Raw genomic sequence first — 22,855 nt, 5'->3', positions numbered from 1 at the left:
ATGCCTACATTTACTGTTGGGGAGTGATCATTTTAAAGGCACATTTTTGGTGGAGTCCCAGGGGGAGAAAATCTCAAAAGATTTTTTTTAAACAACACAGTGTATGCAGTTAATGAAAGTAATACACACAAAAAAGGGACAGAAGCAGAAATTATTGTGGGTGCTGAACTACTGCAAACACATTCTATACTTTCATAATAGAATGAGCAATGACTCATAGCATACTGTGGAAGAGATACCAGATCGCCATTTGTAAAGTTGAAATTGTAGATCAGGTTGTCAACATCCTTAGCTCTTAGCAATCTTGTGGTCTGGGTGACCTACTTTGTGTACTTTTTTATTCAGTTGTTTATTTTTTTCTGTATATTTTTTTTGCCTCTCTACCTGTTGTCTAGCCCTTCCCAATGGGTCTTGAGCCCATTTGATTTCTCACCACTGGTAGGGTCCCCAGTTACAGGGTGAGAACCAGCCATAGGAGTCATCAAACAAGCAACCATGGAAGTTATTTATCCCACCCCTGGCATCCTTGCAATGAGGGCATATCTGGTGTAGGCCCTTATCCCTCCCCCCTTCATTGACTGGCATGGGCCTCTTCATTACCACCGGAGCCTCTCATTCACTCCGTATGTGTGTACATGCTAGTACCCACATGTTAATAGAGAATGAAGTCTTCGGCTTAGGAGCACTAAGCCGTTGTCATTGGTCATGGTCAATTCAGTGGCTTGTAAACCTCTGCTAGCTTTGTGGTGATTGGCAAACAAGAACCACCATTCTGTCCTCCCCAACATATGGAAACTGGTGCTGGCTAGTCATTCTCATTCTCTCCTACCTAGTTTTTCCAGTATTTGAGCTGTTACTCATACTTGGTGTGCCTGTATAGTAGTTGGGGCTTTCTCATTATTCAAGAAATGAATGCTTCATTCATTCAGCCTGTTAACTGGAAAAGTCTAACCGGGCAGAACCTATTTTCAGCACAGGTCCAGGAGAAAAGCTCCGCAATAACTGTTTCAGCACAACTGTAACTAGAAAATATACATTGTTAGATCAGTACAATACTATTAAAAGCTTAAAAGTTAGATGGAATGTTAGTAGCACAGAAAAAGACTAAGTACAAGCTGGTATAATAAGTCAATTAAAATTATACAGACTACAGAAACGTCATTTCAAGAGCATTTTAGTACTATAGTACCACAGAAGGGAATGATCATGTGGCCCGCTCTGACATTGCAGTTTGCTGGCATTCCTGGCTACAACTCATACAATTCACTGAGGGCACTAAGGTGACCTTTATAGATACCGCATTCAAAAGTACCCTTTTTTTCAACTCAGAAATTACATCATCATCTTCAGGATATAAAAGAAGGAAACCCTTTCTGATGTAGGTTTATAATTATATTTTCCTAACATGGTTATTGTACCGACATTGCAAAAATAGTAGGGTGCCAGGAATAAACAGCTTCCTCAGCCTGGATCCTACCAATGTGGCAGGCCTAGAGGCCAAAGCCCTCAGTGGTCTGCAGGAGACCATAGTCAGTCTTTGGGAAGAGAGCTGCAGTATCTCCTAGTGGGTGCAGTTGGGGGTGGGTGGGGCTTAGAAAAGGATTTCCAGGGACAAGTAGGTAAGGGGAATTATAACCAAGGGATGTCTTATTCCATTTCTTGCACAGTCCTTAATCTCACCATTGTTTTTGCCTTTTGTGTTACCATATTAGAAAATAGCAACAAAGAATTAGGTGCTGTTGCTACTGCTGCTGCTGGAAAAGGAAGAGCCATTCAAGAGGCATTATCAATCCAAATGGGTTTAAGATTCTGTTCTTGACTGTCTTTGATGCTAAAGAAAACAAAGGACCTCAGGTCCAACCTAGATTTCAGTATCAAAATGCCTTTATTGCCAAACAAACATTAGAAGAGTCTGAATCTGTTGCCTAGACCTTCAAGATGTATGTCTTTATATCAGTATTCATCTCTTTCATTCTTTGAAGATAAATCAAATAGATTAATTCCATTATTCTTTAATTTTGTTTTTACTAAGCTTAGGTGGACATTTCCCTACCCAGTGATTTTCCAGTTGGTTGTATAGTGCCTTTTAGCACTTAAGTTGTCAAAAAAAAAAAAATCAAAACTTTATCATCCTATCTTTTCTGGTAGGATTCAACTGTCTATAAGGTCAACCCTTATTAGTACTGTGTTATGTGTAGCTGTGGTGGTGCAGTGGATAGCGTTGTCACCTCACAGCAAGAGGTTCTCCGGTTCTATTCTCGTCTGGAGTGCATTCTTTGCAGAATATGCATGTCCTCCTTGTGGTCGAATGAGTTTTACAGACATGCAGTAGGTGCCTGTCTGCCTTCTGTGAAGGTTGGGCACTGGGCTGGCAACTCGCCACCATAAAAACTCCACTGCCAGTCAGTCTGTGGACTGGTGATCAGCTGTGGTGACCCCTAATGGGAGAAGCTGAAAGGCAATTATTTTTAGTTAGAATTATGTTTTTCTTTTAATTCTGTCAGTATGTCTGATAAAAGTTTTTAAAAATGCTCCAAGTATAGCCACAACATTCCACCATAGGATCCCCTTACCCTGTGTTTCTATGGTCTGGGGGTCACCCACTTAGTCATTTACTGTGATACATATGCCTGTTTTGGACATAAGGCTGTACAAAGTTGATTTTAAAAGGTTTGCTTCCACCTTAACAGGGATTGGTACCACCATCTGTTCCATGTATGGTGCTTGAGAAGACATCTTCCAAGGACAAGAACAAAGAGCAAAAGTCTCAAGGTAGCAAGGCTTTTGAAAAGACTACCAAGAAGTCTTGCAAATGGTCTTCCGACCCAACATTTCTTCTGAGTTCATCACCAAAAATATCTAAACCATCAGATCCCAAGCCAGATGGAATCGGAGTGCCGTTACCAACATCAGTATTTGCTCCTGACCCTATTAGTCCAAGGCTGCATTCCCCAGTCTTGCAGAGAAGACCATCAATAGTTCTACTAGATAGCATATTCAGCAAAGTCCACATTTCTTCGAGGAGCTTCAACAAGGCTGATGATTGTTGGATGATACAGAGATTTTTTTGTCAGATTCAGTTGTAGTTCATCCTAGTGTCATCTCCACAGGTCGACCCAAGAAGAAGTCCTCAGATCCCTCCTCTCAGAAGCCCTGTATTGATCCTACATTCAGATCTGCAGTTCTTGGACCCAAGCATTCCTGGAACTACTACGTCAGAGCAAGTAGATTTTTTTACCACTTCAATTCCAGCTTTACCTCACTCCATTTCAACCCTGACTTTGTTGGAGTGGGAAGGAAATCAGAGCTAAAGTATCAGAGGCCTAGAGGCCTTGGAAGATGGATCATTATTGAAACTTTTGGATCCATCTCTGCCTCTAGGGCCTTTGGCTCTCAGTAGCTTGGCTTTGAAATCTTCTTCTGATTCAGGCTGAGTCAATGCCAGTGGAATTTTCTCTTCCTCAGTCCCATTTTCAGGCATGGCATTCAATGCCTTCAAGAGGATTCTCGCTACTAGAGAAGGGATGCCTCCATATTCTGATCTACCCTGACTCCTTTCTTATTCTGCATTGACCTCCATGCCTCCACATTGACAGGAACAGCTTGCTTCCAAAAGTCTCAAAGAAGTGCTTGATCTTAACTCCCATTCTGATTCGGATACGACATCTTGAGACTCCCATGCTCGGATCCATAGAAAACAGACTTTGCAAAAGAAAGCATGTAGATTCATCACCCGAATCTTGTGTAGAGGACACAAATTTGGATAAAGGGGAGGGCTCCCCCAGATCCCTCTTTGGAGACGTCACTTTTGGCAAAATCCTGGAATTGATGAAGTAGAAGGGGGAGTTGGTCTACAGATGCATCTTCCCTGGAAGAATCTGCTCCTGGAGGCTTTTGGAGGTGGCTCTTCTACCACCTGGGTGGCCCCTCCTCCTGATGCTCTCTGTGATTTGGTGGTTGAGAGAGCTTGGAAGAAATCTGACACAGTGGAGCCCATGCCAAAGAAACCTGGCAAGATTTTGGCAGCTCCGAAAGATAGGTCACACTTGAGTAATGGTCCCCCAGTAGATGCTATGTTTGTAGGGGCAGCCACAAGAAAGGAACTCTCTGAAGAGAGTACATCTGTTCATCCCCTCATAGGGAATCTAGAGTACTGGACAGATATGGAAAATGGATGTGTGTGTCCGTGACACTTTCCCTTAGAGAGCTGAACTACCTGGTTCATGTCACATGCTTCCATAGAGAATTGACCGAGGAGCTTACCAGATGTTCATCGTGTTACCCTGCTGCAGTCATCACACTTGTTATCCTGCCGTCAGGTGGTCCCGCAGTCGGCCCGAATTTCAAAGTCTTGGTCCAGCGTCGGTTGCTGTCACTTCTTTCCTGACGTCAGTGCAACAGGGGTATATATAAGAGGCATTCAGCGCCATTTTCTGCAGTCTTTCTTGCCGCGCGGTGCCCGAAGCAGAAGCAGTTCACAAGTGCTGGTCGGCCGACACCTGAGATTTTCGATTCAAATTTCAGTCCGAAGTCTTCATTAAAGCTAAGTACCCCGTTGGGGAACCTTTTCTTGCCTCAATATGATGTCAGAAAAAGTTAACAATTGCATTTCTTGTGGGAAGCAAATACCTCATAAGGACTTCCATTCTTATTGTATTCCTTGCCTAGGCCCAGACCACGACGTCACAGGTTGTCGGTTTTGTGCTAGGTTTAAAAAATGAACTATCAAACTCCGTTTTGACTTCGCACGCCATTACTTTGGTAGGAAATTTCATTATATCATGCCGTCGGAGCAGCCGACAACCAGCATGCATAAAAAACGCAAGGGTGAGGACAGGCAGCCTAGGAACAAGCCAGACTCCGAGGCCTGTGCTGGGCCTGTTGCCGGTTCTCCGGTTTTCAGTGAGACGCCTACGCAGCCCCTGATGACCGCAGAATTGGAACCACAGACAGCTGCGGATTCTCAAGCGGAGTCTACTAGGCCGACGCAGCCATCTTCATTAGGCCCTTCCGACACCGGAGCCGAAGGAGACCCCGGTGCAGTGGAAACACCTTCGGTTGCAGAAGGTGTCTTCAGACGGACTACACTCACCATTAAATCTTATGCTAAACTTAAAACTCCTTTAAAACCAAAAAAGACTGTACACCAGTCTACAGTTCAAGGCCCCATGCCTAAGAAACAGATGCTTAAGATGGCTGAAGATTTGATTACCCTAATCAGGGGTTCCCATCCCCCTCCAGATAAAAGACCAAGACAAGAGGAGGATTATGCTTCCTCTGACCAGGTTTCAATTTCCTCAGATTCTTATGAGGAACAGGATTACACTTTTCCCCCTTATGAAGACTTTGATGCTGAAGACTCTGTTCCCTCAGCGTGTCCCCCTGAAGACTACTCCTTTGGGGAAACTTTACATACCATGAGGGAACATTTCCACTGGGAAGGCCAGGACTACTCTGATTCTAAGAAAAGAGAATTAATTTTACTACCCCAGCACAGACCACTTGCTATCCCTCCAGTTTTAGATATTGTGGATGATATTTACTTGGAGTCTAGTCTAAATCCAGACTCTCTACCTCCTGCTCCAGCCAAACCAGATAGATACTACAGAGTACCTGACTCACACAAATTCCTTTATAAAATCCCTGTGGCTGACCCAGAAACAATTTCCCAGGGTCCCTAGGGGGCTAAAGCTTCTATGGCTAAAAATCCTGTGCCCTCTGAAAGGGATTCCAGAGCCCTAGATAGATGGGGAAAGAAAATATACAGCTCAGCAACTCTGGCTATGAGACCATTAAATTGTCAGTTTCACATGCTGAAATATCAGCAATTCCTAATGTCTCAATTAAAACAAAAAATGAGCACACATACTGAACAGTCTGAATTCAAGGAAATGCAGGATCTGTTGCATGCAGCTGAACAGGTGGGCAGACATACTTTACAATGTGGATTTGATTCATTGGAAGCTTCCTGTAGAGCAGCTGTTACTGGGTCTGTCATACGTAGACATGCTTGGTTAAAAGAACAAACCCTACCTGATCATGTTAAAGCAAAATTATTGGATGCACCTTTACAGCAGGATGTATTATTTGGTGTCAAAGCAGAAGAGATTTTAAAGAAACTGGAGGATAAGGCAAAGTCTATGCAGATGGTCAAGGATTTTTGACAGGTACAACCCCCTTGTTTCAGCAGAAATTGGCCAACAAAAAACTGGTCCTTTCCAGCTTCTGACAGATCACAGAGGGGCAAATACAGATGCCCAAGGGGCAGAGGTCAGTCGCAAGGCCCTTACAAACCTCACCAATGGGGTACTACTACCCGGAAAGGAGGAGAAGACAGACCCCAAGCTAGCAGAAGACAAACACAATGACTCAATCCTCAAACTACCAAGCAAATCTCTCCTGGCAGCTCCCTTGGGAGGAAAATTAGCACTTTTTGCAGACAACTGGCACATCATCACAAAAGACAAATGGGTCCTAAACGTTGTCTCACAAGGATACAGATTCCACTTTCATACCTTGCCAAGGATAAAAGGAATGCCAAACCTGCCACCAAATCAGTGGGCAGAGGCACAAAAACAAATTACAGCTCTCATGGACATGAGAGCCATTCAACAGGCACCTACACAGGAGCAAGGACAAGGATTTTACTCAAGACTCTTTCTAGTCCCAAGAAAAGACAAAGCATGGAGACCCATTCTGGATCTTTCAGTTCTGAACAGCTATCTGCAAGTACCAAAATTCAAGATGCTAACACTACAGCAGCTTCTTCCCATGCTGGGCAAGAATGCTTGGCTAGTAACGTTGGACCTCAAGGAGGCATACCTGCATGTCCCTATCAGACAAAATTGCAGAAGATACCTCTGCTTCATTGCAGGTTCAATGCATTATCAATTCTCTGCACTGCCCTTTGGCTTATCTACTGCACCCAGGGTCTTCACAAAATGCCTGGCACCAGTAATTGCATACTGCAGACAAAGAGGAATTCAAATATACCCATACCTGGACGACTGCCTTATTCAAGCAGAAAGCAAGGACATTCTCTTTTAAAGCATCTGGCATTTGTCAAACACCTTCTAAGTTGCCTAGGGTACACAGTAAATGAAAATAAATCAAAACTAGTGCCCTCACTAAACATAATATTCCTGGGTGCCAGCTTGAATACAATGGCCCAGATGGCTTATCTCACACCAGACAAGCAACAACAGCTAACTCAATATTTCAAAATAATGGCAACAAAGACCCAACTCCCTGCAAGAAAAATTCTGCAGGCCTTGGGATTCATGGGATCTTGGCATACTACTAATACCATTTGCAAAACTGCATATGAGGAAATTACAATGGTACCTGAAAAGCGTATGGACTCAGCACAGCCACAGCTTGGAAACATTGATACCACTCATTCCCTGCCTTCAACAGGAGTTTCTATGGTGGGCACAGGCATGTCACCTCAACAAGGGTCAGCCTTTCACCTTACCCACAGCCAGGCAAACTATGACAACAGATGCATCGGACTATGTCTGGGGAGCACACATGGCAGGACAGTGCATTCAGGGCAAATGGACTACAGATCAAAGGCATCTGCATATCAATCAAAAAGAAATGCTAGCAGTACAGAATGCCCTAACAGCTTTCAAGGACCTCTTACACCCAGGACAACTAATAATAAAGACGGACAAAACCACAGTAATGTGGTACATAAACAAGCAAGGGGGCACACATTCCTACCCTCTATGCAGGCAAGCAGTGACCTTGTGGAACACGGCACTGTCTTACCAGGTTCAATTACAAGCACAATTCCTGCCAGGAAAGAAAAACACATTGGCAGACAACCTAAGCAGAAACATCATGGATCCACACGAGTGTGAAACTAGATCCACAAGTATTTGCAATGATAGCTCAAAAATGGGGACGCCCAGACATAGATCTGTTTGCCAGCCCCCAAAACTACCAACTTCAAAAATTTTGCACAAGGACATTCCATCCACAAGCTTGGAAAATGGACACCCTCTCATTCAGTTGGAAAACATTAACAGTGTATGCCTTTCCTCCACTGCCTCTTCTAGCAAAGGTACTGCTGAAAGTCAGATTAGAGAGACCACAAATTATACTTATTGCACCAGACTGGCCATGCCAGCATTGGTATCCAATTCTAAGGAACATAGCCCATGGCCCACCATGGATTTTACCACAAATTCCTCACCTGCTCACCCAGCGAGACAGTCAGATTCTACACAGCCAGCTCAAGACTTTAAACCTGGCTGCATGGAAAATTACCTAAACAACCAGCCAACACCTCGATCCAAAGCTGTTACGGATGTCATTCTGGAGAGCAGGAGGCCCAGCACCAGGAAAACCTATTCAGACAAATGGAAAAGATTTTGCGCCTGGAACCAGGATAAAGGCCAAAATCCCCTTGATCCAAACATTCCTCAGATTCTACAATATTTAACTGAGATGTTGCACAAAGGACTTTCCTTTTCATCTATTAAGATCCACACCTCAGCAATTTCAGCTCATTACAACACGGATCCTCCGTTATTCTCACAGCCACTCCTAAGACAGTACCTCAGAGGGGCTAAGAACATAAGACTGCCCAGGAGAGCACCAACACCTACTTGGGATCTCAACTTTGTTCTGGAAAAGCTTACAATGCTGCCCTTAACCAGCTTTTATAACGTATTTAAAATTTCTTTCATGGAAAACTGCCCTGCTACTAGCAATAACCTCAGCTAGAAGAGTCTCAGAGCTACAGACACTAATGGCAGTGGAGCCTTTCCTCATTTTTCATCAAGACAGAGTATCTCTATGAACTAACCCTTCCTTTATGCCAAAGGTGGTATCCAGTGTGGCCCTAAACCAAACCATTCATTTGCCCACCTTTTTCCCAAATCCCCAGAACAAAGGAGAAATACTCCTGCACTCTTTGGACATTCACAGGCAATCACATTATTACTACTTGGATAAAACTAAGGCTTTCAGAAAATCTGACCAGCTCTTTGTAGTGTATGCTGCAGGATCACAAGGAAAAGCTATCTCAAAACAGACCATTTCTAAATGGATAAGGCATTGCATACGTTTCTGCTACACGCATCATGGGAAACCCGTACCTGTTAACATTAGGTCCCACTCCACCAGGGCTACATCTACATCAGCAGCCTTTCTCAGGGGAGTGCCAACCAAGGATATTCTGGAAGCTACAACCTGGAGTTCAGTGCACACCTTCACCAAACACAGTCACTTACCTCTATATTCTAAGACTAGAGCTGGTTTTGCCACTGCAGTTTTGCAGGGCCTACTAGCTTTTTCTAACCCTGTTTAACTCCACCACCCATCCTTAGCTTTGGGATTCAAACCAAGTGTGATGACTGCAGCAGGGTAACATGATGAACATAGTACAGTTTTGTACCTACCATAAATGTAGATGTTCGAGTGTTCACCTTGCTGCAGTCCAGGTCATCCTGCCTACATCCCCTCTGAACTAGCTGAACTTATCTATACCACTCTATCCTATACAACCTCTGTGGTGTATTTGCTTGTGCTTGAAGGTATTGTTTTATTTTTATATAGCTATATATATATATATATATATATATATATATATATATATATATATATATTGCCTACCTATTGGGGGCACCTGACAGGAAAATGGCATCGGATGCCTCTTATAATACCCCTGTCGCACTGACGTCAGGGAAGAAGTGACAGCAACTGATGCCGGACCAAGACTTTGGAATTCAGGCCGACTGCGGGACTGCCTGACGGCAGGATAGCCCAAGTGTGATGACTGCAGCAGGGTGAACACTCGAACATCTACATTTATGGTAGGTACAAAACTGTACTTTCTGTCTCAGGTAATTTGCCAGTAGATGTCCAGGAAAATCTGGAATCATAGCTCTCTAACCTCAGTTCAGTTTCCAATGTCTCTGTGTTTGCTGTCAAGTGCAGCTAATGGAGCGGCCAGAGCAGCAGGCACCTGCATATCTGCAGCTCCCCAGAAGAGTTGCCCAACTGCAGCAGTTTGGAGGCAGTCTTGGGGTACTTATCCCTGCACTTTCAAACCTGGCAGGCCATCACTTGGACACATGGGTGCTGAGGATAATTATCAGCAGATATACCGTTCCGTTTTTTTATTCTCCCATACCAAGAAAAAGGATTCCCTACTGCCACCTTAGCAGATGGAACCCACTGTTGGACAAAAGAGTCATCCATGTGGTCCTACCAAACCAGATAGGATCTGGAGGCTACTTCAGGTTCTTTTTAGTTCCAAAAAAGACAGGAGACCTAAGGTCAATTCTGGACCTCAGTCATTTAAATCAGTTTGTGAAACGGACAGAATTCTGGATCGTCACGGTTCAGTCCATTTTATGTTTTCTCAGGAAGGATGATTGAATGTGCTCCATAGATCTCCAGAATGCTTATTATGTCATAAAGATAAACAAGAAAACCAGGCAATTCCTCCATTTCAGGCTGGGAGCTAATCATTATTAGTTAGAGCTCTGCCCTTTGGTCTTACCACAGCCCTCTGGGTGTTCACCAGATGCACGGCAGTAGTAATGGTCTGTATCAGACTGCAAGGATTCCAAGTCTTTCCGTCCGGTTCCTCACTGCCTCAGCCAAGAATCTGCTCATCCAAAGGAGGGATTCTTTACTCCAGTTACTTCACAAATTGGGTATCACAAACAATATTCAGAAAATTCAATGGAATCCCACTCACACTGGAATTCATAGGATGCCACCTACACATACATTCACAAATAAAATAAATCATGTAAAACACCAAAACTGATGAAAAATAAAAATAAAAAATCCAACCACGTAGATAAGACGTAAAATTTATTGTACACCACCAAAAGAGACTAAGCGCTTTCGCTAAATTCATATAGCATCATCTGAGTCATTTTGGTTTCAAATCCTTACTGTTTAAAAAGAAGCAGCATCCAATCATTTCACACAAATAATGAATTACATCATTTCTTATTAATTTAAACAATTTTACCAACTCTTATGTATAAAATCATATATATATTATAATAATTGTGATGTTTTTAAAAAAATATATATGAATACCTTGTATGTATGCCTCACAAATTCACCATAATCTATTTTATTACACTTTGCCCTTTGTTTTAGTAATGGTTTCAGGGAAATGTTACCATTCAACCCTGGTGAATTTTGAGCATTTAAACGCATCTGCCATTTCATTTCTTTTACTTCTCCCCTCCCATCTATAAAAACTCTTATCTATTATAAAGAAGTACAAAAAAGCATTTGACAGCACCCTACATTCATGGGTAAAAAAAGTTTTTTGACAATTGATGTCATTAATTTATTCACTGTTATTCCCCATAAAGAAGGGATGAATATGTTCCATGAGAGTCTGTTGAAAAGTAAAACATTAGATAAAAGCAAAATAAATCTGTTGTTGGATTTCATGGATTTGATACTAAAAATATTTTTTTAAGATTTGAAGGGGAGATCTTTCGCCAAAAATCAGGAATAGCAATGGGAGCAAGATGTGCTCCCATTTTTGCAAATTTAGCACTTCTAGAGTGGGAAAATCTTTTTGTATTTCAATCTAAATATATGAAGGACATAATAATTTATAACAGATTTTTAGATGATATCCTGGTGCTTTGGAAAGGAACGATAGATGAGATTAGTGAATTTATTAATTATCTTAACTCAACAACGTCATTCCTAAGATTTACATATACTTATGAGACTGAAATTAACTATTTAGACATCCCTTTGAGTAAGAATAACAGTGTACTAAATAGTAAACTATACAGAAAAGAAAATTACTCCAATTCTCTAGTACACTTCACTAGCTGCCATCCCCACCACCAGTTCAAGAGCGTAGTTAAAGGACAGATGGAGAGGGCCTCAAGACTAGTGAGTGATGATATGGAATTTGGGAGAGAATTGTTTAAACTTATAGGAATGTTTCTAGAAAGAGGATACCCACTAAATTTGTTATTGAAAGTGAGGAAAGAAATCATAAATAAAAGAAACACAAATTTTCTACATATTCTTAAGAAGAAAATGGATATAAATGAAGTATTAAACAAATCGGATGAAAGGAAAACAGATGTGACGGTTTTAAATTATAATTTGGTGACACCTGGATTGGTTAGAGTATTGACAGAAAAGTGAGTTACTTGTCTTGAAGGGGAAACAAAAGCCCTATTAGGAGCAAAACCGAAGATAACATATAGAAGGGGGAAAAATATAAAAGAATGGTTGGATAGAAATGAAAACTGGCAAAATGTGGAACCTGTAGATATTGTAGATATATAAATGATGGGCCATATGTGGTGATAAGCTCCTATGGAGCAACCATTGCATGCCCAGGAAAATGCAATTGCAATACATCAAAGTTAGTATATGTGGCAACCTGTGTATCATGCAAAGCATTTTATGTTGGCAAAACAAACCGGAGGCTGAGAGAATAGCTGAACATCAAAGAGCAGTCAGAAATCAAAGTAAATTTAATGCTTTATTTATTCATAGTAAAAAATTTATCAACTGTAAAACGTTTATTTTCTTTATAATAGATATAGTTTTTATAGATGGGAGGGGATATAGAAAACGAAGTAGAAGTAAAAGAAATGAAATGGCAGATGCGTTTAAATGCTCAAAATTCACCAGGTTGAATGATAACATTTCCCTGAAACCATTGCTAAAACAAAGGGCAAGTGTAATAAAATAGATTATGGTGAATTTGTGAGGCATACATACAAGGTATTCATATATAGCTTTTTAAAAACATCACAATTATTATAATATATATGAGTTTATACATATGAGTTGGTAAAATTGTTTAAATTAATAGGAAATGATGTAATTAATTATTTGTGTGAAATGATTGAATGCTGCTTCTTTTTAAACAGTAAGGATTTGAAACCAAAATGACTCTGATGATGCTATATGAATTTAGCGAAAGCGCTTAGTCTCTTTTGGTGGTGTACAATAAAGTTTATGTCTTATCTACGTGGTTGAATTTTTTATTTTTATTATACATTCACAAATAGCTGCCATACCACACTTCAGGATCATTTTTCTTCAAAAAGTTGCCAGTAAGGTATTATTGTAGTCCTGTCCTCCAGCAAAACTAGGTTTAAGGCTTCTAGGCCTTTATGGCCTCATCAATCATTCTGGTTACTGCCTCTCATTTTCATATGAGAGTCCTTCAGTGAACTCTTGCAGTTCACTGGTCATAGCTACATCATCCTTTGAGTTCACCCATAAGGATAACTCTTGGCTGCAGAAATTATGTCTGGTGGTGACCGAATACCCCAGAGTTACATGAAGGCCCTCCATTGTCTCCCCCCCTTTCCTACAGCTCTGGTCACCACGGACACTTCTCTTTTAGGGTGGGGGGCATTATGAAGAGAAGACTGTTTAAGGTACATGGACTCAGAGGCTGACCTTTACATAATCATTTTGGAAATGAGAGCAGTCCTATTAGCATTGTAGGCATTTCAAAACGCTCTGCCTTAAGATATTATATCCATTCAGATGGACAATGTGTCAGTAGTCTGGTACATCAGCAAACAAGATGAAGCCAGGTCATATCCCCTGAGGGTTTGGCAGTGGGCGATATATTCCCATCACTTTCTTGTAGCAATGCCTATCCCAAGATCTTCCAGTATGCTAGCAGACAGACTAAGCAGAAACATCCTTCTCAGTCAGTCAGTGATGAACAAAATTTTCTGTCACTGGGGCCTTCTTTACTGCAATCTGTTTGCTTGCCACCTCAACAAGTGCAGCAACCCTCCTCAGAGTCAGTCATCAAGGGACTGTGGTCCACAATTGACCTCCTGGTATTCTGGATGCTTTTCCCTCGTTTCCCTTAATCACATAGTGTATTCAGAAAGCCAGGAGTTGCAAGGCAAAAGTAATCCTCACTGCTCCTTTTTGGCCCCGACAAGTTTGGTTTCTTTTTTTTTGGCCTCCTCTTTTATGTCCACCCTAGACACTGGCTCACAGACTAGATCTCACTTCTCACACATTCTGTTACCATCTCCCTGATCTAGACACCCTGAATCTAACCGCTTGGTTACTCCAGTTTTAACAATGGCCAGAGATGCCAGGTTTTCAGAAGGAGTACTTCATATTCTAATACCTTCCCAAAAATCTAGCATCAGGAGATTTACTAGAGTAAATAGTAAAGATTTTCTTTCTGGGGTATAGAAAAGGGACTGAATCCTTTTTCTGCTCCTCTCTCTTCAATTCTGGATTTCTTGTTGGAATTGTTTCATAAAGGTTCCAGTTTTTCCACCATAACATCTTTATTAGCATTGATTTCAAATTTACACATTGTCCACGATCAGACACCCATAGCTTCTTCTTAAAACTGAATCCTTTCTTTATTCCCGAGGTGGCATCTGAGTCTAACATCGATTTCAAATTTACACATTGTCCACGATCAGACACCCATAGCTTCTTCTTAAAACTGAATCCTTTCTTTATTCCTAAGGTAGCATCTGAGTCTAACATCAGTCAATCTGTAATCTTCCAGTTTTCTTCCCAAAGTTCTCAAACAAAGGCGAATACACAATCTGAAATTGTCTTCATTTGATCTTCAACCTGTAGGTTACGGGATCCGGCACGGATCCGACTCGGACGCATATCCAGCATCTTATCCAAACTTAAAGCTCCTCCCCTACCCATAATGCCCCTACCTCCTTCCTCCCTTCAGATCTCGTTTGCCACGCTTCATCTCCGCATCGCGATCTGTGCTCTCTGCTGTTTTGGTGGGTAAGTGACTTTTCTTTTACTGTTAAATTCTTCTTTCTCATACCCTTTTTACTGTTTTCTGCTTTCTACCTCATCTCGCTTCTGCGTCAGTTTATTAAAAAAAAGAAAAACTCTCTTTCTTTAACTTTCTCCTTGTCGCATGTGTGTTTTCAGTGTGAGTGAGTGTGTGCTGGGCCATAGGTTGGGAGAATGTCAGATCCCCCCAAAGCCAGGCTTCAGAAAATGTACAGAGTGTGGCCACAAGCTCTCTCCAGCTGACGGCCACACTCTGTGCATTGTTTGTCTTGGGGCAGCCCACCTGCAGACCTCCTGTTCTATCTGTGCCTGGTTTAATCCCTGGGTACTGATGGACATGAGGAACAAGCTCATCCTCAAGAGCCTCCTTCCCACTTCTTCGACTTCTTTCTCTGGGAATCAGGACCCTTCTGCCCCCGGCTCTTACCTCGGTCTCCTTCCCGGCTTCTGGGACTCAAACTCCTGCTAAGAGGTCTGGGGATGGAGACAAGTCAGCTAAATCAAGGGATAGGCCCAAGAAGCTATTCCCAGATTGCTCTGCTACGGGCAGCCATTCAGCCAAAGTTAGGTCAGCTTTGTTTCCCTCGGTTCTCTCCGGAGCTGGAGGAGCCCTGGACCCAGTCGCCAGCTCAGGCCTCCCCTCACCGCTCCTCTAGGCCAGTGTTGATGGCCTCCTCTTCCCGCTTTACCCATAGTCTTACTGAAGCAGTGGTGGATAGAATGATGCAGATGTTCATCCACACCCAAATATAGATGGCCATCTTGCCTGCCCCCTCTCCCTCCGGTGCAGGAAGCATGCAGCCCGTATTCGTCCCTATTACTCCTTCTCTGGTCCGACTCCTGGGTTCATAGCCCTTGGATCCAAGGACAGTTGGGGTCGAGGGTCCGGCTCCGATGGTACCTTGTACCTAGATGCCAGCCATAGCCTTGAGCAGGTTGGATCTGACTAGCTCAGATCTGACGGGTTCTCATAGCCGTAGCCTTGGCATCAGATCTGAGGGGGGTAGTGTTGGTTCCAAGTTTGTCAGACCAGAGCCTTTCCCTTGGTATCTCAGCTCCTGGAGGTTCTTCTCTAGCTCCCCCGTTGGGTTAGAGGATGATGACTTCTTCCCTGGTCCTTTCTCAGGAGGTCCATTCCCCTTCAGCGTTCAACATATTGGAGAGGGTACTCTCAGTTCCTTCAAGACCCTTGATAATCTCATCTTCAGATTCTGCCCCGGCTCCCTCTGTTTCTGGTGCAGATCCAGCCATTCTATCACCTCAGGGACAGCCTGCTGCCTTTTTGTCCCAGGGTATCCACTCTTGGTGACAGGAAGACTTTGGTGAGTCCTCCCCGGAGACCCCCACTGAGGAGGTCCCTTACAGACATAAGTGCAAAAGGAGGCACTTGGACTCCCAACTGAAGTCCCTCACCGAAGACACTGATTTGGAGGAAGGGGACGGTTCCCTCTGGTCACCCCTGAGGATGTCTCCTTCGGGGACATCATGGAACTTCTTCGCCAGCATGGGGGTGGTCTGCCCAACAACTGACTCCAGATGAATCTGTGTTCCTGGAGGCATTTGGCACAGGACACTCTACTTCCTGTGTGTCCCCTCCCGCAGAACCTTTAGTGGATCTTGTTACATCTAAGGTGTGGAAGGAACCGGACATGGTGGAGCCCATTCCCAAATGCCCGGGCAAGGTTTTGAGGCCCCCTTCAGACAGGTCACATTGGAATAAAGGATCCCCTGTCGATGCCATGGTGGTGGCAGCTGCCATTAAGAAGGAGCTTGCTCAGGAGAGCTCTACGGTCCACCCTCCTGACCGAGAGTCAAAGATGATGGACTGTTTCGGGAAGCGAGTGTATGCTTCAGTGACCTTCTCTGTACGGGAGCTGAATTACATGGCACATATAATTAGACTACAGCGAGACCTGATGGAGATCACTGAGTCGCCCCCTGGGTCCATGTCAGCGGATGACAAACAGGTGTTTTCCGCTCGTATGCCCACCCTGAAGTCATTTGCTAACACCTCTATGTGTCTCCTCTTCCATGTGACTGAGGGTGCTGCTAGAGCTGCCAGTACTGGTGTTGCCATCAGGGGCCATGTCTGGCTCTGGCTCTGTGCATTTTCGGAACCCTTCAAAGATGTCTTTTATGAATGCCCTGTATGACGATTCCTCCCTTTTTGGGAAGGCGGTACGTGACAACTTAGTATAGAGTGAGAAAGTTGAAAAGACTCTGTCTGCTGTTGGGATAAGCTTCTCGGGTCCTCCGTGATCCTTTTCTAGGAATCCGCGAGTGACCAAGAAGATGTGTTTCTGGAAATCTCAGAGTTTTCCCCAGGACACTCAAGACTCACCTTCCCCCAGGTGCAGAGGGGGATTTGATAGATGCTGCCATAGAGGCAGAGAGGGTCTGAGAAATCACGGGTCTTGAGAGCCTGTCTGGGACAGATCCGTGCAGCAACCCTGAAGGGTTGCCCAGCTGCCCGTCTCTGGAGACAGTCCGGGGTTGCCTCTCGCTACACCTAACGGCGTGGGAGTCCATCACGGAAGATTGCTGGGTGTTGCAAATTATATCCAGAGGCTATTCAATCCCCTTTATCATGCCACCCCATCCACCCAAACACCTCCCAGATGTTCCACCCGCGCAAAGGGAGGATGCAGCACTGGAAATTGCAAAGCTGCTAGAAAAGCGAGTCATCCAACCCATCCCCCCCAGACCAGTCTGGGTTGGACATTTATTCCGGGTTCTTTTTGGTGCCAAGGAAGATGGGGGACTTGAGACCCATCCTGGATTTCTCCACCGTGAACCTGTCTGTAGCCAAGACAACATTCTGGTTGGTTACCCTTCTCTCAATTTGCCCTTCTGCATGAGTTTTATTGGATGTGCTCGGTCAACCTCCAGGATGTGTACTACTATATCAGAATGGACAGGCTGTCTTGGAGGATTCTCCGCTTCCGGCTGGGAGCCAATCATTATCAGTTCAGAGCGCTCCCCTTTGGTCTCACCACAGCCCCCAGGGTGTTCACCAAAGTGATGGCAGGGGTAGCGGCTCACCTGAGACTCCAGAGCATACATTTCTGTGTGCTGGTGGAAAGCTGATAGATTTGCTGTGAGCTGAGTTGGAATCTATTCCAAACTGATAAGTACACTTTTTGCAACTTAGTTTGCACTGTGCTGTTTTTATACATTTGCTTATTATTTATAGTGGTGCTGTATTGTTTCTGTCCCTTGTTGTCTCCACTGTGTTTTTTTCTCAGGGTAGCTCAGAAACTAGTATCAGGTAGGGGGTTGTTGAGCCAGCCCACATCCTAGCTGTTAGTCATTGCCTGAGGTGTATTTTCATTGCTGTAATTCCAATACAGACTGCATTTCTGTGAACTTGTAGAAAGCTGATAGATTTGCTGTGAGCAAAGTTGGAATCTGTTCCAAACTGATAAGTGCACTTCTTAATTTGCACTGTGCTGTATTTATACATTTGCTTATTATTTATAGTGGTGCTGTATTGTTTCTGTCCCTTGTTGTCTCCACTGTGTTTAAGCCCACCCACCCTGTTCTTGTTTTGGTGGTAATCTTGGTGGCTTTGAAACTGCCCGCCCCTGTTGTAAATTTGTATTTGGATACTCCTTCTGGGCCCGTCTCATTTGCTCACTCAACTGAGTGCAGTGAGATCATATTTTGATTTCAGGCACTCCTACTGTGTACAAAGAGAGCATTTGGGAAGGACAACCCCTGTAGCCTCTTAATCCTGTGCTGTTCCCTCCCTCCATAAAAAAAAAAAAAAAAAAAAAAAAAAAAATATATATATATATATATATATATATATATATATATATACTTCAGCTGTTCTTACTGTAACTGTCTTAGTTGCTGTTCTGCGTGCTATCTGTTCAGTCGCTCTTACTCTGCCCTTATTACTGCTTGTTAGTAGCCTTCTAATTTAATGCCTTCTGCACTTTTTTTTAGTCATTTGTTAATTTAATTGCATTTAATTAAACTGTATTTACCATAGTATTGCTACACATTTGTGCTAGCCTGCACTGCATTTGAATTGTATATACTGTTGTTTTAGCTGCTTTTCTGTAAAAAAAAAAAAAAAAAAAAAAAAATTCTAAGCTTGTTTTCTGCCTTTCCTGTAACTAGTCTAGTCCACCAGGACAAGTTTGTAAGCTCTTGAGTCCCCCAAGCCTTTCTATGTTGGAGGGAAGCCTTCTAGATTATCAGTTGGAGTGGTAAGCATTAGGTAGCCTATCTACCACAAGAGGAGTGGTTCCTGGCCCAGAAATTGTAGCTACTGGCCGTTTGGGCAGTTTTTCCATCTCTCTGAACTTTCTGGTTTTAAACCCCGTGCTTGCGCTTGATCCCCACCTTTCCCGTAACTAGTCTAGTCCAGGTACAGATTTGCTGTATCCAGGACTGCTTGTAAGCTTCTGAGCCCACCAAGCCTTTGTGTTGGAGTGGAGCCTTCTAGCTTATTAGTGGGAGTGGTAAGTACTAGGTAGCCTGTCTACCACAAGAGGAGTGGTTCTTGGCACAGGACTTGTAGTTTATTGATCATTTGGGAAGCTGTCCATCTCTTTCAACTTTCTGGTTTAAAAGACCACATCTGCGCTTGTTTCCCATCGTTCCTGTAGCTAACCTACTGGAAAGCACTAGAAAGCCTTAAACTGATACAAGCCTTCTAGCTTAAAAGAGAGTCTTAGGCGTGATTAAGTATCAGTTTTTTGTATTTTCTTGCTGTACTTAACTGTTTTCAGCCTAAATGCTGATTTTCCAGCATTTATTGTGATTTAAAAGCTTGTTTTTTTCACATATTGTACTTATTTGACTGCCTGCACTTTTAAAAAGTCATTTTTTGTTTAAATAATTTCTTTAACTGTTGTAGGCTACACACTAAAGTATGATAGCCTTTTCTGATCGCTTGTAGTCGTTTAAAGCTGTTTTAAGTATAGTTTTTATTGTTTTTGTATTATCTTTTTAAAAAAAAACAAAAAAAAAAACAATAACATTCCTTGTTTCCCACCTTTCTAAGCTAGTATAGTCCAGTTTTCAGGCTAGTGCCGAGTTCAGGGCTGTGTAAAAGTTTGAGTTGCCCATAACTTATTTGGATAGAGGGAAGTTTCTCTGTTCACCTGTGAGAGAGGGGAACTTTGAGCAGCCATCTGTCCCTGGAGGAGTGGTTCCAGCCCAGAAGTTAGTAGTTTAAAAACCGCGTTTGCATGGTTTTGCACGCCGGGCAGCACCGGTTAGCTACGGTTAAATTATTCCCGGCTCCACTAAGTCTCCTCTTCAGTTTTTCCCTTGAAAGTAGTCTCTCAACCTAAGCACTCAAAAAGCATCCTGTAGTCCAGCACTTGCTCAGATGTAATAGCAAGCACTAATATACCCCGACACGTGATTGCCCTCACCAACCAAGCGACTAAGCAGCTCACCCTACTATTCAGGCATGACCAAAGGGCAACGTCATGTGCACTCTCCAGTTCAGCTGGTGAACCTGGAGTATCCTGAGGCAATGTTACAACTGCCTCATGTACACAGACAAACCTCTTCTCCTACCACAAAACACTAACCTATGCGAGAGATGCAATTATACAGCCAAACTGGAGGATATGGTCTCTCCACCCAAGACTGGAACAGACAGACATGAGGAGAAGGTTAACACTTGCACCACACCTCCAGCCTCGCATAGACCTACTAAACCAGCACTGGCAAAAAATACACATAAGTACAAAGTCATACTCAGAAGCTCTAAATAAAAACCTGCAAAAGCATCCGAGAGCTCCAAAGCAGACACCCAAAAAAACCTGCACCTCCCGTCACAAACCAGACAACACGTAAAACACAAAGTCAATTTGCCGCACAATCACAGCCCTTAAGGCAAAATAACAAACCTAACACACTAGTAATAGGTGACTCTGTAGTCAGGCACACTGACTGACGTCCCACTCACTAGGTTGGACAAGGAGAAGGTTACTGTTAGCTGCCTGTCGGGAGCCAGAATCCACCACATGACACAAGCACTCGGGTCACTCCAGAACAAGTACAAATGTGACTCTGTCATTGTTCATGTTGGTGTGAATGACCTGAGATGTACCTCCCTGGACTAAATGAAAAGAGACATGGAAGAGCTCTCTGATCATGTAGCCCAGGCAGGTATGACCCTGACTAGCATTCTGCCCTCACCAAGAATGATACCTCAGTATAAAGAAAAAATGATCAATTTCAACAATTGGCTAAGCTTCTGGTGTCATTTAAAGGGGATCCAGTGTCTGTCAGCCTGGGACGACATGCTCGACAAGCCGCGTTGCTTCACAAGAGACTGCTTGCACCTGTCACCCCTAGGCTTTCGAATACTGGCCAAGGCTCTTGCTGCCCCCATAGTGCCTTTTTTAGGCAAGGCACAAAAGTCAAACTCACCTCCATAACCAGCACAAATAAAAAAATGAGGGTTATGCTACTCAACGCCAGGAGTTTAAATATCAAAATGCATGCACTCAAAGCACTCCTCAGTATGGAGAGCGTCGACATCAGTGCAGTAACTGAAATCTGGTTCAAGGCTCCAGAGAGCACTCCAGCACAACTGGGCTACAACTCATACCACACATTTCTGCCATTGACCACGGACTGAAACACAAAAGGAGGGGATGTATCCATATTCATCAAGGATACCTACACCTCCAGGTTAGTGGCGCAGCATGATACCTCTGAGATCATCCATGTGCAACTAACATCGGGAAAATCTACAATGCAAATTGTGGCCTGCTACAGATCACCCTCCGTGACCCAGGACCACCACTCTGCCTTTCTGGAGACACTGGAAAACATGAAGGTCCTACCGAACACCCTGATATTGGGCGATTTCAATTACCCTACCATTAACTGGGAAAACTACTTGAGTACAAACTCCCAGGCTCAGCGCTTCCTGGAATTTATCAACTCAAACGCCCTAGATCAGCTGGTAAACTCCCCTACCAGAGGTGAAAACATATTGGACCTGGTCATCACCAACATGGGCAACAGGTGATGTTCTTCGTGATTCACTGTTGCAGTCATTACATTTGGGTTATCCTGCTGGCAGGTGCCCTCAGCCGGCCTGAATTCTAAAGTCTTGGGTCCTGCGTCGGCTGTCGTCGCCTCTTCCCTGACATCAGGTTGTCAGGGGTATAAAAGATGCAGCCAACGCCATTTTCTTCAGTCTTTCTTGCCATGCGGTGCCCGAAGCAGAAGCAGTTCGCAAGTGCCGGTCGGCTGACTCCTGAGATTTTCATGCTCGAATTTCAGATCCGAAGTCTTCATTAAAAGCTAAGTACCCCGTTGGGGAAACCTTTTTCTTGCTCCAGACCGATGTCAGAAAAAGTTAATAATTGTATTTCTTGTGGGAAGCAAATACCTCACAAGGACTTTCATTCTTAATTACACATTAAAACGACTTCAGCTTCAAAGGCAAAGACTAAAGCACCTTTAAAGACAAAGAAACAACTACAACAGCCTCATGGACAGGCCTCCATGCCCAAAAAACAGATGCTCAAAATGGCCGAAGACTTAATTAGCTTGATCAGGGGTTCCCATCCCCCTCCTCATAAGAGGCCAGGCAAGAGAAGGAATATGAATCTTCAGATCAGGTTTCCATTTCTTCTGATTCCTCTTCTGATCAGGAATACTCCCTTCCTCCCTATGAGGATTTTGATGCTGAAGAATCTATCCCTTCAGCCTCTCCTCCTGAGGACTACTCTTTTGGGGAAACCTTGCATACCATGAGGGAGCACTTCCACTGGGGAGAGCCAAGATTTTTCAGAATCTAAGAAAAGGCTCAGAGACTTCCTTTTACTACCACAACACAGGCCTCTAGCTATTCCACCTGTGTTAGACATTGTAGATGATGTGTTTTCAGAGTCTAGTCTGACCCCTGACTCATTACCTCCAGCTCCTGTTAAGCCGGACAGATACTACAGGGTTCCTGACTCTCATAAATTCCTTTTCAAAAACCCTGCTGCTGACCCAGAAACTATCTCTCAGGGTCCCAAAGGGGTCAAGGCTTCCACTGCAAAAAACCCTACCCCATCTGATAGAGATTCTAGGGCACTGGACAGAT

At 43.5% G+C, this 22,855-nt stretch overlaps 1 protein-coding gene across 2 annotated transcripts in view; it reads left to right on the top strand.

Annotated features, from left to right (window-relative positions):
- LRRC41 (leucine rich repeat containing 41) overlaps window positions 1-22,855 on the top strand; it is a 600,929-nt gene that overhangs the window by 129,481 nt on the left and 448,593 nt on the right. The gene's annotated exons all lie outside the window — the stretch shown is intronic.

This window comes from Protopterus annectens, chromosome 10.part0, assembly GCF_019279795.1.
Source record: "Protopterus annectens isolate FY-2018-M chromosome 10.part0, PAN1.0, whole genome shotgun sequence".
Taxonomy (NCBI): Eukaryota; Metazoa; Chordata; order Ceratodontiformes; family Protopteridae; genus Protopterus; species Protopterus annectens.
Note: the sequence above shows the minus strand (reverse complement) of the source record. Positions and strands in the feature narration are given on the sequence as shown.